The sequence below is a fragment of the Falco peregrinus genome, chromosome 1 (assembly GCF_023634155.1).
Source record: "Falco peregrinus isolate bFalPer1 chromosome 1, bFalPer1.pri, whole genome shotgun sequence".
Taxonomy (NCBI): Eukaryota; Metazoa; Chordata; class Aves; order Falconiformes; family Falconidae; genus Falco; species Falco peregrinus.
Window position 1 is genome coordinate 23,156,840 of NC_073721.1, and position 12,559 is coordinate 23,169,398.

The 12,559-nt window shown below is 45.3% G+C and overlaps 1 protein-coding gene across 3 annotated transcripts in view; it reads left to right on the forward strand.

Annotated features, from left to right (window-relative positions):
• PTEN (phosphatase and tensin homolog) overlaps positions 1-12,559 on the forward strand; it is a 106,499-nt gene that overhangs the window by 65,451 nt on the left and 28,489 nt on the right. For 2 of the 3 annotated variants that reach the window (XR_008745427.1, XR_008745428.1), the window contains exon 9: positions 87-5,219. The gene's annotated coding sequence lies outside the window, so the exon portion shown is untranslated. The remainder of the gene's footprint in view (positions 1-86; positions 5,220-12,559) is intronic. The other variant, XR_008745429.1, reaches the window with a different exon arrangement.

The following is a 12,559-nucleotide window of genomic DNA, read 5'->3' on the forward strand; positions in this document are numbered from 1 at the left end:
ACCACTGCTGCTTCTGCAATCTTTAAACTTGCTGTTTATTGTTATTAATTATTAATTCTATTTGTTGTGCTATTTTTATTTTACAGGCATCTTTACTGGTTTCTCCTGCCACGGAAAGCTAATATCTGCTACAGTTCGTGAAACGCTTGTCTTTCTGGAAAGAAAGGGAAGTTGTTAAAGTGTAACCGTGGGGTTTTTTACGTAAATGATCTCTTGCACCTTTAAAAATATTCTTTCACTCAGTATCCCAGATCTATGACCCTTTAAATCTCTAGAAAACCGGTTGTATTCAAATGTTTTTTAAATGACAAGGAGCCTGGCACAGCCTCTGTGAGGGCTGGAGGAGTGCGGGTCCAAGGCCATCACCCAGGGACCGCCCTGGCTGAGGTTCACCCCTCTCTCCTGTCTCTCCCTAAAGCAGAGATGCTGTTGGTTATTGCCGCTTTTCTCATCTGCAGCTGAGCCCTGTGCAAGAGGCATGGGGACGGCACCTTGTAGGTCCTGTCTTTGAGTGCCAACACTACCAAGATGTTGGCACGTTGTCTGTTGCTGCAAGATGAATGTGTAGGTGAGGAACGCTGTCTCATGGGGAAGACAGAGCCCACCAAAGAAGGAAACTTCTCCTGTGGGAAATGATGTACCTGGGAAAGCCTGGGTTTGTGAGATGTCAGCTGCTCTCCTATTGAATGGGCGTGTTTGGTTGCCCATTCAATGTGCTGCAGGATGTGGCTGCATTAAGTGATACCTAAACGAGGTGACAGAGAAAGCCATGCCTCTGTGTAGCACAGAATCAGGATGTGGAGGCAAACCAAAGCACCTGAGGACATGAGGGAATAATCTGGTCAAGTGTCTAGTGGAGGAGAGAGAATGGGGCTTAGGATCAGAGAAAAATTTAGGGGTCTCTAGCCCAACTTTTTCCCAATGCTATGCCAGCTGTGAAGGTACTTCCTACCAATGCTGCTAGCTTCTGCTTGCAAATGGGGTTACTGGAATCAGGTGGGAGGGCTTTCCTGGGAGGTCAGACTGCTGATTTCAAAGACCTGCTTAGAAAGGCACTTGACCTCCAGGATCCTTCCTCTTGCAAACAGTGACTGTGACCAGCTGCTGAAAATGTGGAGAGGGAGGAGGAAAATCCTCTTGAATGCCTGCAGGTCAATGTCCTTCTGGGGGGGGGGGGGGGAAAGGGAGTAATATCATTTGGCTTATGCTAGAGAACAAACACAAAACCTCCCTGACTGCCTGAACTGCCATCTACAATAGAGGGAAAGGGAAGAGCGTGTTTACTATGGCAGGCTTGAGGGTAATGCAGGCTGTCAGAATTATAAAATATTCTTGGAATTGCTAAATGCTATAGACGGTAATTCCACCTCAGAAAGTCTCCTGGTGCAAATGAAATGTGTTAAATGTTGGCTTGACACAAAATGAAACTGGGCGTTGGCGTAGGAATCTGCTGCTGTTTAGTCCCGGTTTATGGGGAATTGCTCGAGGATTTTTTCCCAGATGCTCCAAAGCCTGTAACCTGGTAAGGAAGACTGCACTGGCAAAATAGCCAGGCTGGCATAGAGGGGAAAGCAAGATAGCTTGACTTCCATTCAAAGCGGAAACCAAACCAAGCCTTGAAAAAACAGTCTGCGAGAGATGGAAATAGCAAACAGAGAGCCATGGAAGTCGATGAGATGTTAGGAGTTGTTCAAAGCCACCAAGGAAGTAAATGAGAAGAAATGTTGGGCCAATAGGATTAAAAACAGAAGACAAATGCCACCATCTCCCCTTTCTACTGCCAATGTCACCATCAGGAGACCTGAGCCTTCAGGTAAGTAGACTTGGTTCACGATGGATGAGGTTAAACAGTTGGGGTGAGATCTCAGAAGATAAATTGACCAGAAAGGTGTTAGAGTTTCTTAAAGCCAGAAAAATCTCCCTTGGGACACCATGCCAGTGGGGGAGAGGCATGGTGGGCAAACCCTAATGCCCTCCCATGTCACTATGAATGAAAAACAGGCATGATAATGCCTTTGGCTTTTGGATAAGTAGCTCCTGACAGCTTTGAAGAAGCCTGAGTGCTTCTATGAGCTACCAAAAACTGCTATAGAGATGGTGGCAGCCCCCAGAGAGGCTGCAGGATGACAACTCAAGCCGTTACAAAGAGGCAGGTTGACCTAAGCCCTGGCAGGAGTGAGGGGGTATAACAATTAATACTGTAATGAATATCATGGGAAAACACAGAGTCCAGCCTTTTCTGCTCACAACTGGCAAGTTTTAAACATTGAGTCTCACACAGATGAGATATGTTTGGTTCCCATGAAGGCATTATATCTGTCCTGCAAGACAGACTGGATGGGAGACACTTAAAGGTGTACATGGAATGCATTAGTGGGATTAAAACTGGCTGGTGAGTCTGGACATCCTTCTAATTGAAAATAATTGGAGGGTGTGATTCCCATAGTGAGAGTCTGGCCTGGGCTGATTCTCGGACATGTGCTAATTTTTATTAAAAAAAAAACCAAAAACAAAACCAAAAGACCTCACTTTGGTGGTATTTTCCTTACACTTCTGTGCTGGTCTGCAGGGGGAAAAGCTTTGCCAGCATCATTTTCATGTTTTTATGAACTTTCATGCTGATGAGCTTTTTCCAGTGCTGGCCCCGATCCCACAGCAGTGGTGCCATTTGGTCACAGTGCCGGCCGGGGCTGGCCAGGCTGCGTCCAGCCCTGTGTTGCACAACGCCGCCGGTTCCTGGCTGCTGCTCGGGCTCCCATCCCCATGCACAACTTGTTCCTGCACCCTTGCACTGGTGGTGGTTGTTATTGCTTTTTTTTTCACCACCTCGCTCTGGCAAAGGGCTATTTTGGAAGGACTAATTTAGGGGAAAAAAAAAGCTTTATGGAAGTGGTCAGGTAAATAAGAGGCTGTATGCAAATACGCGCTTGGAAAAAACAAGTAATGCAGAATTTGGGTAAATCCTGCTGAAGTCGCCTGGTTTGTCCACTGCCACTGCTGAAGCTGGCTGTGGAACTGAACAACAGCCTTGGGAGCAAGCCAACCAGATGCTGTTCTTAAAGTAAAATTAAAAAAAAAAAAAAAAAAAAAGCACACCAGGATCCAACATCTGTTATGTCCTCGGCGTCACAGGCTGGGGTTGCAGCACAGCGGGGACTAAAGCAGGGGCTGCAGCTCGCTGCTGTCTGCAGGTACCACCACCTCAGCTGCCAAAACCCCCTTGAGAAAACGCTGGTGTTCAGCCACCTCCTGCCGCCTACTGGGGGAGGGAAACTGTAAATGGCAGGAGTGTGCTGGGTCATTGCTTTGGGGGCTGTAAATCAGCAGTGGTGATGGGGAATTAAAAGGAAAAGCCTGTATGGTGGGGGTGCATGGCCTCAGCTGAACTTCCAACTGGCAGTGGTTTAGGCCAAAGTCCCACTTGCTCATCAACTGTAAATGGACACTGAACAGGCGTTTTTGGGTAGAACGAGACCTTGATGAGTGTTCTGAGGAGGGAAAAAAAAAAAGCAGGATCTGCCATGCTATCAGCCTGGATAGAATTTAATGATGGAAAATCTTGGGTAGGAAGGCACCCTTGGAGGTCCCTAGGGCCAACGTTGCCGCAGGTTGCTGGGGGGCTGTGTCCAGGTGATTTAGGGCATCCCTGAGGATGGAGAGCTCCCACCGCTTCAGGATCCATCCTAGGGATGCCCCTCACACACAGCGAAGATCACTCTGTGCAGTGCTTAATACTCCCAGGTAATAAACCAAGAAGCACAGTTGTCAGTGCTTAAATTTGTGGTTTATATTCCATAAAGATTTTAAAAGTCTTGCTTACATCTGGTCTCCCTTTCAAAAATGAAATCCTGCTCACAGAGTGGCAGAGTATGTCCTTGTTGAACTGTGATTCCCTAAGAGCAACCAAACCACTAATGATGGATATACGGTTATTTTTGGATGTGACGTTCCTATTACTTGGTTTGTTTTCAGTTTTTCTTGAGTGAGTTTGGCTGTGGAGATCTGTGGGGTTTTTTCTGGATTTGATAACAGGAACCAAATTGAGACACTCGAAACATCAGCATGGTTTGCTACTTGATTCAACAAACTTCTGAAAAATTATCACACAGAAGGAGTCTGAGGGAAGGTAAGGGTTTGCCTTTCAAATGTAGTTGTGATAGGGGATGAAAAGCAATGACGAGCAGCAAGCTTACAGGAAAAAAACCAAAATATGCAGAAAATTTGTACTAAATCATGGGCTGGCTGCAAAATTACTTCCTTGCTGCTAAAATCTAGAGCGACTCAAACCTCTCTCTTGTTTTTTGGCACTGAGGGTGCAGACTGGACTTGCTCTCCAGGAGGCTAGCAGGTCTAAACCAGACTGAGATGCTTCCAAAAAGAGTTTGTCTATACAGGAAAACCTGATTCTGCTTCATAAAGACACGCTGTGACGATCTGGATAGGCCAGAGGAGTGATGGCAGAGATGGAGTATGCTCATATGACAGATTTGAGGCATGGGATCCATACTGGAGGTATGGAATGGAAAAAAGGGTTGGGGAGCTGGTGGAAGGAGAACTATGCTGAAGGGGGCGTGGGGTCCCAAAGGGGTGGTGAGCTTACCCATAGGCAACAGTGAAGGTCAGCTCTGTCCAGGGCTGCGCTGGCCAAAGTGCATGCAGCAGGTCTGGGGAAGGCGTAATTCTCTTTGCTCGGCACTGGGGACCCACATCGGATACTAGGAACGGTTTGGTGCCCCCAGTGCAAGAGAGGCATCTGCTAACTGGAGCGAGTCCGGTGTAGGGTCCCATGGAGACTGGGGCGGGGAAAGTAGCCCAGGGTTTTCTTTCAATGGAAGAGTAAATGGTGTTTTTTTTCTTTTTAAGTTAGCAGGCACAGCATTTTGAAATGGGTGTAAGGAAATCCTCCCTGCAATATGTATTTCTCTTCCACAAAATCCAGGGAACCTGTGTATCTTTTTTGGGAGTATGTCTTCCAGAGGTAATTGCAAGCATTTGTGCACAGCTGCAAAGTTGAGATGCTGCACGCAGGCTGACTCAAAGCACGGAGGCTTGAATGACTGATTTTATTTAGAAAGTTTCAAATCCACTTACTTTTCAACTGCGCTGGTTGTGCTCATTTATTAACTTCCTTCTCCACCTAATTTACTGTGTGTCAGATGTTCACACCCAGGAAATGTGCACTTGCATAACTGAAACTTTTGCAACTTGAATGTTTAGTGGTAAGTTTGGCGCTTTTTTCCTTTTTTGTTTAAATTGTGCTTTGCAGCCTCTGCTGTGCGTGCAGATCTATAGTAATAGTGTGCTGTTAATTCCTAGGCTGAGTAAAACAGACCCACGTTCTTCCTCTGACAGGTGATAAAAGCTCTGAAAAACAGCTCTGTATAGCGTGGGAATTGGCTGGTTTTTTTTGGGGGGGGAGGGGGTGGGCAAACAAAACACTTCAAGCAAAAACGTAAAGAAATGACAAGAAGCCAGGTCTGCTTCAGTTTTGATTCTTGAATTCACTTGTTTGATCTGGGCAATCAGCATTGTCTAAATGCCATGGATAAATACCCATGACAGCCAAGTGCTCATTTCAAGATCACCTATTGCATGCCATATTGAAAAAAAAAATAATATTAGCTCTATATTTTTAACAATACTCAGGGAATAATCTTGCCATGTACCCATAATTTCAGTACAAGGGTTTCATTGTTTGAAGGATGCAATTAAAGAAGGAACATGTGTTGCATCCTGTAAAAGCATTGCTGGGTTTGATTTTTAATTGGCAGCTAGTGTTTTCCAGGGCATACCTGCCCTTGCTTCTGTGCAGGAGCAGGGATCTAATCCCAAGGACCTACTCCCTATGCAGTGATCTAGTCCGCCTGCTCCCAGCATTGCTTCCTGCTCTCCCAGCTCCTCATGCTGCAGGATCTCGAGCCTGGGCTCTGCACCAGGGCCAAGTTAGGCGTTTTGCATAAGTGATCTCCTCGCACGCAACCAGCTGAGCAAGATGAAGACTGCGCCGATGGTGCTGAACTGCTTATTTTTTGATTTGTTGGAGGATCATGTGCCCCAGCACTAAGGGAAAACCCTCAGCACTTCCTATGCAGACAGCAGGACGTGAACAATCTTGTCCGAGCATTCTGACTCGAGACAGACATCACTCGTAATTGCATATAAGCAGGGAGATCCTAATTTTGAGGTAATAAACCTGGGGTTTCGGTGCAAGCCCTGTACGCTGGAGGGTAAGGGGGCTCTGCTTCCACCTCTTGGTCAAGACGGAGAACAGCCACAGAAGCACAAGCAGCCGGTCGGGCAGATGCTCACCTGGAGAGACCTCAGGCTGTCCACGGAGAAGGGGGAAAGGCGGCCACAGATGTCAGCCTTGGCACGGGTCATCAGAGACCAAGGATGGGGGACCTTTGTCCCGCTTCACTGCTTGGCTAGAAAATGCCATGACTGCCCTGGTCCTTTGGCAGGAGCGGACTCCTGCTGACGGGGAGGTTGCCAAAGTCTGTCTTGGGGGTCCCAAGCTGGAAGTTGCTATTGCCCATCCAAATGGGACTAGCAAGTTGTAGGGGAAGGTATTACTCGCCTGTGGATTTAGGGAAAGAAGAAATGCCCTGTTGTGTAGGGCGGCATGAACGCACTGTGGGAGCTACAGAGACCCACCAGGCCGGACAACTTCTGCTCTAGAGTTAGCATGGGGAGCATCAATTGTTCTTAAGGAGAACTGCTGTTGCATTGTGTTGGGAAGCATAAGGAGAAAGAGGCAATTTGAATGATGCTGTTGCCATCTGCTATAAGGCTGACAGTGTGGTTTCCTACAGAATCCTCTCTAATCCAGGGAGCAGAGCAGATGTTCCACTATGGACCTAACTCATTTTGAGATAGTTACAGTTCTTGCATACTGGAAGAGAAGAATTATTTCCAGATTAAACATACCTATGTGTTATTTAGAGCATGTGATTAATTGTTTTTTGGTTGATTGCAATCTCAAAAGAATAGATGCATATAAAGATATGAGGTGAGATGGGTTGAGCTTGTGATCTAGTGAGGTGTTGAAATGTGTGCAGTGATGAGAAAGTTACATGGACTTTACTGGCTTCTGTATTTAATAGTTGTACAGACACAGCTTTCCCCAAAGAGCAGCACAGACTTGCAAAAGTCCTTCACTTCAATAAGCAAAGCTGCTGTAACAAAATCCTGCAACGCTACAAGCAGACTTGCATCTACCGTACAGTCACACACGCTGTCATTGCCTCATCTTTAGAAAACCATGTGATGTTCTAGAATGACCTCTGAACACTGAATTGTGACAAATTGTGGTCCAAAATTTGCAATAATACAACATAGATGGTTCAATACCAGTACTGTGCTTGGAGAACAGCGTGAATGTTGCCTGCGTATGTAGTATGCTGAAGGACCTTACTTGAAACCACAAAATGGAACAGCTCTGAAACAAAAGTTGTGCCCTGGCCAGAAATATGGAAATAAGGTCTTGTCAGATCTTCACTTAGGATGTTCAGGGTGCAATGTTGTGTTTACTGCGCAGTGAGTAAATACCACAGTGAGAAACAGCACAAGGGTTCAGTGGTAAAATCAGAAACACAATTTAAAACCTGGGTTGGATGAGAATGAATTACTGGTGGTGGGTAAACCTTCTCCATCACCAGCGAAAAAACACGCCATAAACCAGCAAGAAAACCAGTGAGGAAACAATTTAGTGTGTTTTTGGAAGCCCAATATTCAGAGCCTGGTGGGATCACTGGCGCTTTGCAGATTATAGCAGAGCCTAAGGGATTGTGGAAGTGGAGTCACAAGCTTGAAGTGAAACTGGAAGCAGGATCACCAGTGAAAATAGTTCGGGGACTTCTGCTCTGTGGTGGTTGGTGGTGCTGAGAGCCCTCACAACATGCAGATCCCTCAGAGGGAATGTCTCTACCACCGGGTCACATTACCTTGCCAAGCTCAATACCTTCGATTGACTGCAAGCCTCAAGAAGGGGGATCTCAGGCTGGGCAAAAGAGAGTTATACCCCAGATCTGGGTAGTAAACCAAAGGTGGAAAATCTAGGTTCAAACCATGAGCTGAATTCTAGCAGGAATTTAAGTCTGTGTGTTTTCCCACAAGGCTTCTGAGCACCAGACTGCTGCTTATTCCTATAGGCTCCTGTGAAAAGTTTCGGTTTTAATAAATCTAAATTTTTCCAGGAACAACATTTTGTAATGAAAAATCCTCAGAAGAACCTGAGGCAAATCATAGGCATGCTAAGAAAATGCATGAATTATTTCCAGCATGGGTGGGAGTTCTTACAAGAATTCAGTGAGTTATTTTGTTGTGAGAGTTCGTTAGCTTGTGGCCATGCTCTAACCACAAAGGTCTTTTTGAGCCCTTATTTCTGCAGATAGGCTGGTCTCCTGGCTAGTGTGGAGATTTATGAACTGCTTTTGTCCTTCTCACCATGAGGGTTTCATAAATAACCCATGTGTTCTCCCAGTTCTCACACTTTCAACTTTTTTTTTTTTTTTTTTTTTTGGGGGGCGGGGAGAAAATGGCTGCTCCCTCCAAAGAAATCCCAACTCTAGCTGATGCTATCTAGCATTTTCACACTGTCACAATTTCTCAAGCTCATTTTGTGGTCCTGCGCAAGTGTGCATCAGGGCATCTGGGGTTTGGTACACCACAGACATCACCTGCTTCTGAACTGCTGCTAGCTTGAGGAAGGCATTTAAAGTGCACAGGACCTAAACAGCTGGAAAGGAAAGCATGTTACTTAGAAATCAGGGGGAGCTGCCTGTTTTCCTTTTGGGTGAAGAATGGGAATTTTCAGAACTTGGTCTAGATGTGGTTGGGTGGTGTTAGAAGCTGGCTCCGGGGGAAATAAGCTTTGAGTTAATCAGCTCTACAAACCCTCCATATTTATTTGGTATATTTATTGATTTGTAACTTCCTCCCCCCGCCCCTTTTCTTTCTGTTTGATAGAAGGTTGGGTTGTTTTCCAACTTCCTTTGGTGTCCACAGCAGAAAGAACAGCCTTTACAGCAGCTGCCAAGGGAGCGAGACGTGCTGCCGAGGGAACACTCTGTCCCTCATGCAGCATGAAGCTTGGCTCCAGCGGTACTTGCTTCAGGTGGCTACATGTGTGGCGTAGGTGCCGTGAGTGACTCACAGATGACTGCGGTACTTAAGACTTCTTACAAGGGGTTGATTTGAGGTGAAGGGAGAGAGGAAGGAGGAATCTTGCATGACTCTCAGGGCTGGTTCTTTTGAGGATGATGTAGAAGTCTGTGAAGTTCTCCCTCTGACAAAGCTTAGCCTTACAGCAAAATATTCTCAGGAGTTCTTCTAAACTTGTGAAAGTCAAGATGACTGGACATTTCCTGATGTGTGTTTGAATATAACCAAAGACTTTATTTAATGTGCCAAACTGCTATGAAAACTTCTCCAAAACTAAAATTAAGCTTGTGCATCCAGGCTATCCTACGGCTTTTCCTACAGGAACTTATGTAGGTCTACCTTCGAGCTTGCCCTGCCCTCAGTTGCCCGTATCTCTTTTGAAGGGCCAGAAGAGCTTCAGAAGAGCTGGCTGTAGTTCCTGTAGTTTTTAGTATTGTTTCCATCTTGTTTCAGAAGTGCAGCTTGCCAATTCTCCTGCCCTAGTGAAATTGGGAAGGGTAGATGGGTTCAAGAAATGCCAAAATGATGCACATTTGGTATCAAACACAATTTTCTGTTTGTCACCAACCCAGACACATAAGCGTGGTTGTAGTCACATGGGTGCCACAACAGATGAGACAAAGGCTTAAGACAACATTGGTGGAACTACTCTGATGTGATTCAGCAATACTAAGCTGTTGATGGGTGATCCATGTGTCCATTTGAAAAACATGAACAAAGAAAATTACATGAAAGCTCAAGAGCTCCCTGTGTGCTGGGCAAAGGCTTTGGAGCTACCAGAGGCTCAAGTAGCCCTGCATTTCTTGAGGTCTAAAATTCACATCTGCCTTTAGTGGCTGGGACCGAACTGTAACGTAAGCAACCGCTTTGGCGTGTTACACTAAGGCTTTATCTGGATGGTGGTGCAACGTCCTTCGGGCTGTGGGAGAAGACAGCACTTTAAATATGCATGTTTGAGCAAGTTCAATGCAGCTTGCCTTTGCTGGAGCCTGACTTCCTTCCTTGGATGAAGCCAGAGATTTGTGGGCTCTAATAACATGGCAGCTAACCAACTTGGCATATAGAAATGAGAAGGGTGCGTCCCTGTTCCGGTTGCATAAAAATGTCAGAGTGTGTGGAGAGTAGAAGATAGAATGAAGACCTGGTTTGTTTTCTTTCCTTCAAAGTATATTGTATTTCTGGCTGCTGAGAATGGTTTCTTAATCGTAAGCATATGGTGAAAATTTCTGGGTATCAGGAGAGAGTTAAGGTCTGAACCCATGGCATTCAGGGGGGAAAATCCTGTGGCAAAAATTCTCGGTGTTTTAACACCAGGAACAAAGCAAATAGATGTCGGTTACGGTTATAGGTGTTGCTGATTTCTTGGGTGAAGAAAGTGTCTTTCCTCTGGCAGGCACTGCGGTCGCTTCTGCTCCTGTGGTCGAGTACCATGGAGTTGGTATGTGATGGGTGTTCATCACTGCCAGCCATGTGATGACCTGGCTGGTCCACGATTACCTCAAAGAACAAAATCAGTCCAGCATGGGCTGTTCTCTGAGCGTGTCAAAAAGCTGGAAAACAAAGTAGTGCTTTTGAGCCGTACCCTGTAGCCATGATGACTAGATGTTTCCTTCTGTCAGCAAGAACTGAGACTGGTCTAACTACCTTTTTTTCAGGAGCAGAGGCTTTAAAACAAATCATCAGAAGCTACAAAACTTGTAAAACTGAGAGTTCATGTTTTACTTGATGCTGTTGTTCCAAATGTAAAACTGGCGAGTGCTCCAGCATCATTGTCACAGTGCTCTCCCCCATGAGGGAAAAATGCCTTTGGTCTGCTGGGAATGACAAACAATGCTGGCAAAAGGAAAGTCAACAAGGCTAAAATCAAAATGCTTGTACTTATAATTGCTTTTACCATGGTCCCTGGAAGGCTCCCGTTGCAGATGCAGGGTCCTGTAGGGTTAGGTGCTGTGCAGAAATAGAACAGAGCATAATCCCAGTCCCTGAAGAGTTTGAGCTGTGTGGGACTCCTCCACTGGCCAGATTGACACTGACAGGCTTGGAGACTGTGTCACAGATGTACTGGTTTTAATTGGAGAACAAAAATAATTTATACCCTTCTTTTTCAGTTGCAAATTAAATTTCTTCTGTCTTGTCAACGGCTTTTGGATGGCTACTGCGGAAGGATCCCTTTGGTGAGACAAAAAGGCTACAAAAATAATAGAAATGAACGTCTGCAGCTGAAGAGCTTGACTGAGACTTGAAGAGTTTGCTTTGGGTGGGAGCCAGGTCCTGCCGAGGTCTGCAGGAGCTTTGCTCTTGGCCTCAGTGGAGCCAGGCTTTCGCCCTTGGAGATCATGTCCTGAGGAAGAATTTAGTCTAAAATAATTTTCAAAACTTGTATTGTTTGACTCACATCCAAGCACTTTTTTTGAGACTGAGTGGCTTTGTGTTTCTGATTGACTCAGATTGCTCCCCTTAACATCTTCCAGGGGTGAGCTTTCAGCGAAGGGCCAAACACCAGGGAGGATCAGATGAGAACAGGCCTGCTGCTGGGTTCCTAAGCCAACAGCTTCTTTAATTGTGGGGGCACAGAACTTCTTGGGTGTCTGCTCAAGCTGTGTATTTGCAGTGAGAGCTGTGCCTTGGAGCTCTAGCGCATGAGAGGGCCACTCCGTGGGCATGGCCAGGATCTGGACTGTGGCGTCTTTGGGAGATCCTTCCCTCCCTTCTGCAGATGTCCTGTCAAGCAGCTTTTTGAAAAAGGAAAAGAGAAACAGTAGAAAGCGTTTTGATTCCCACTGCATGTGCATGCTGCTCTTGATTATTTTCCCCTCCTTTTTCAGAACATGGCGTCAGGAAAAGCATCTTGTTCAGTTCCCAGCCCGGAAACCCCTGGAGATGCAAAGCTGGGTTTTTCCCTTGTATTAAGATCTGCTCTAGTATCACACTTAAGCAGTACATAATTATCAAGATTTAAGATATGCTTTCTGAAGTCAATTGGTTCCATAGCAGACACAAATTCTTCTTTTTTTTTTTTCTTTTTTTTTTTTTTTTTCCTGAGAGTGTGAAATCATTTTAACAGGTTCCTTTTTGAAAACCTTGAAAACTGTTTAAGAAATAGATTTATAATGTCTAGGCTCTGTTCTGTTGCACTTGAAGTTGTCCAGCACGGAATGCATGATTTAGACTTGGAAAAAAAAAATTATCTGTAAATCACTGACTGCAATACAGGGGCTATCAACCTTCAAGAGGCTCCTTTAAATCTCTGCTGAGCTATGGTCTCTAAAAACTGTATGTTTGTGTGGGGAAGAATAAGAATAAAAGGAAATCTGAGAAATTTGGGGCTTTTAATTTTAGAAAAATAATTTCTTTTTGCTAGGAGAACTTTTCTTTTCCCTGGTCTAAAATAAAGCAA